We start from the raw sequence: 3,613 nt of genomic DNA on the forward strand, positions 1-3,613 counted from the left end.
GGGGGGTGTCGAGCGCGGGTCGTGTGTCCCAGTCGGGCTGCAGAACTGTCCAGACGCCTGTAGCCTATTCATCGTCTTCCCGGTCCGGGTCGCTAATTCAGCACTGATAGGCTACCTTAATTGAAAGGGTGATTCCTTCAAACTCTTTCTGGGAGACAATAGCGACGCTCCACTTCGCCTCTTGAGCGCCCTCCTGGTCGCGAGGACGCAAAGTTATTGTGAACAGAGCTCTTGAACCGAAAAAGACACTGAAGTCACACGCGTCTTGCTGAATTCAAACACTGAAAAAAATCTCAACTATTTTTGCTACTTTTTTCCAAACATTTCCTAAACATACTACGAACTTGACACCTGCTTCACTTCTTATATTCATTTTTAACGCGATTACAAAGTAGCTTCACTTCAAAACTAATCACTTCACTTCACAAAAAAAAAAAAGGATTTGTAAGGCACGGTTGTCAGGCACAGGAGGAAAGTTGGTCAGGCACGGGAGGAAATAACGGGACTGACGTGAGCAGAAGAAAAGCTGATCCAAGTCGGTCCGGCTGCTCTCTCTCTCTCTCTCTCTCTCTCTCTCTCTCTCTATCTCTATCTCTCTCTCTCTCTTTCTCTCTCTCTCTCTCTCTCTGTCTGGCTGCCTATGGCATCCGAAGAGGCCGTTCAAACTGTACGGGCGGGAAAAGCTCTGTTATAACATCTTTTCGAGCCAAATGTCTCCCCTCAGGAATTTTAAGGAGGGGGGGGGCTTAGTATTTCTCCTCCAACGTCGCTTCAGGAAAGAGGATTCACTCAGAATATATGCTGCTGGTTTTCAAACAGGAGTAAATAAAGCTTTTGGCTGCCAGGAACAACACCAGCCACCACCACCCCCCACCACCCCACACACATGCACATGAACACACACACAAGCAAACACACCACCGCCAGTAACAGCCCACTACCGCCACTTGGTGTGGTTTCAGCACCATTGCTGCTGGACAGCTCCCGGGTTTCCCCATGCGGTGCGCCTGGTCTCTGCTGCAGCAACAGCTCCTCACTTCACTCCTCTCTTCCTCCTCCACCGTCGCTTCTCTGCCAGTACGACTCCTCTTAAAAGCAAGAAAAAACGGAGGGAAAGGCGTCCTTAAGCGCTCATCAGAGAAGGGTTCCCCTCGCTTTCGCGGTTAAGCAGTGAGATGGGAGGGAAAAAAATAAATATGTGATAGAGACTCAACAGCGCCAACAGACAAAGGGAGTTTTTGCACTTGCTTATTTACCAAAAAGGGTGATTCCTACTCTGCAGGAAGGGTTGCTCTATGCTTCGGTTCTACAGTTAAACATGGCTCGTAAAGCATGCCAATTAAATCCATGCCTGGGACCGGGAGTCAAGTGTTTTTTTTGTTTTTGCGTGCATGAGACAGAGGAGGAGGCAAAAAAAATGGGGGGAAAAGAAACAGCACAGGCACTCAGAAACATGCACTACTGAAAAGACACAAAAGTACATAGAATTAAACGTTGCATGTGCAAATGTCTCACTCACCATGGTGCAGGCACGTCCCGGTCCTAAACTGGAGGAAGAGAAACACAGAGAGAAAGATTGAGATATTAGGGCAAAGCCGCAACAAGAGTGTGGAAGAAATGCAACAGATTAAGTCCTCCATTTGTTATTATGTAGGCTTACAGTGGCACGTCCAAGTTTGCTCAGGATCGCCTCCCTTTTTATACAAGTGATACCCGTCTGTCTATTTCTGGCGCACGATCAAAACTATGTTGCTATTTTTAGGTCACAGTACGAGGAAGGAGAAAAAAAACACTCACAAAAGGCATCGCTTAGGAACGTTACGTGAAGTGCATGTAATGTAAATTAATTTTGCCTCTCCAACTCTGCACAAGAGCCCCGATTCCCCTCCGTTGCATCATTGCAGTGATTTTTTTTTTTTTGGAACCCAGTGTGCCTTCAACAGCACCACCACCACCTCCTTTGCATCCGTAAACCTCACTACTTTCCTCCCCTCTACAACTAAAAATCTGGAACTCGTCGTCGCTGCCAATATCATCGACATATCTGCTGTCTTGTCGCCCTCTTCAGAAGCTTCTCGTCCCAGTGTCACTTCAGCAGCTCAAACTCATGAACGCAAAATAGGTCCAAATACTGATGAACGCGGATTACCCAACGCTTCTTGTGGGATTTTCTCTTTTCTTTTCAGTCGACGGAACACTGTAAAATTGGAGTAATCAAGCTTTGCTGACGAGAAGAAGAAAAAATAATAAATAAAAAGCCATTTTTGTTGAAGGGCTGCGTCAGTTACTAGGCATTGACGTCACGTTTAGATTCTCTCACTTTACAGCCCGTAGAGCCTGATTAAAGACACTACCGCTCTGTGATCAGCTCTTGGCAAATGTGCCACGGAAAAAATGAGTGCCAGAATAGGAAAATATTACAGGTGGATATTTGTGGTGTGCAGTCGTGGAAACTGTAGCTTTGGAGTAGGTTATCTCCTGTTAGAAACCCTCCTCTAATGCTCTAGCATCTGGGTTTCCATCCAAACACCACTACCCCCCCACCCCCCCGCTCCCTTGTCTCTGTATATCCCCCCGCCAAGCGTTGGTGCTGTTTTGGTCTTGGAGAATTTTTATCCCAGCATACAGTGCATGTGGCGGACAAAACACTGCATCTTTAAGCAGATAAGGCAGAGGAAAACACGGCGAACTGAGCCGCTGCCTCCTCCATCCATCTCATATATTCACTGGCCGTGCCCACGCACCAGACCCCGCTCATCCGCGGAATAGACCCACGGGGAGCGCACACTTGTCCGTGTAAAGGCGCACAAACAAACCCCCCCCCCCAGCACGCTCTGTCTCTCACCTCCCCTTCAATATCTATAACACCTTTACTGTAAGACCCTCTCCACACACCCCACGCCGTCCATCTGCACCGCGTGGAGATTCACGAGACTTTACGGGATGGGATGGAGTGCGCTAAGGTTGATGGTGTAGGGGTGGGGGTGGGGGGGAGAGATGGAGGTGGTGAGGCTGCACTGAGTGGAAGCTACCTAGAAAAGTCAGCTCTGAGAAGGGAAAAGGGCTGCGCCCGACGCATCGGTTTGTGCTATTTTTATCCCTGCCTGTAGGCCAACTGTATGTCCGTGACTGCTGGCGAGTGCATGTATAGGGACACACAGAGAGCGGATTTAGCATGTCCTCTACCCTAAGATCACCAGCATAACAAATCAATGATAAGAAGAAGAAGAGGAAGAAGAAGCACAAGGTGAGATTTATGCTCTGGATATTTTGGCATCTGTCTGGCTCTGTTTTTTTCCCCAAGCCATCAAGTCACTCAAGCCAAAGTACGAAAAGATAAGACAATAGTCAAATATCCCATCTACCCCACACACAAACCACCACCACTAGCCACCACCCCCCCCCCCACACACACACACACACACACACAGACAGACACACATGTACACACTCACAGTTCCCTGTAGTCCACAATCATTCAATCAAAGAGGGAGCAGTATCAATGGGAGTTGCAACCGAGGTTCCTCAGTGCAGTGCGCCAACATGAGCGCGTGGTGTCGACAAACTCAGCCACAGATCCCCCCTTATTCTACCCCCCACCTCCCACCTCCCA

The 3,613-nt window shown here is 48.5% G+C and overlaps 1 long non-coding RNA gene across 5 annotated transcripts in view; it reads right to left on the bottom strand.

Annotated features, from left to right (window-relative positions):
• Window positions 1-3,613, bottom strand: part of LOC111650337 (uncharacterized) — a 49,478-nt gene that overhangs the window by 43,860 nt on the left and 2,005 nt on the right. For 3 of the 5 annotated variants that reach the window (XR_015436852.1, XR_015436850.1, XR_015436849.1), the window contains exons 2-3: window positions 1,520-1,547; window positions 966-1,088 (exon numbers count right to left, since the gene is read on the bottom strand). This is a non-coding gene — a long non-coding RNA (uncharacterized LOC111650337). Of the gene's footprint in view, window positions 1-965; window positions 1,089-1,519; window positions 1,548-1,660; window positions 2,461-3,613 lie in introns of those variants that run through there. The other 2 variants (XR_015436851.1, XR_002760392.2) reach the window with 2 other exon arrangements.

Source organism: Seriola lalandi, unplaced genomic scaffold, assembly GCF_002814215.2.
Source record: "Seriola lalandi dorsalis isolate HSWRI2012SDOR001 ecotype SW California unplaced genomic scaffold, Sedor1 jcf7180002052274, whole genome shotgun sequence".
NCBI lineage: Eukaryota > Metazoa > Chordata > Actinopteri > Carangiformes > Carangidae > Seriola > Seriola lalandi.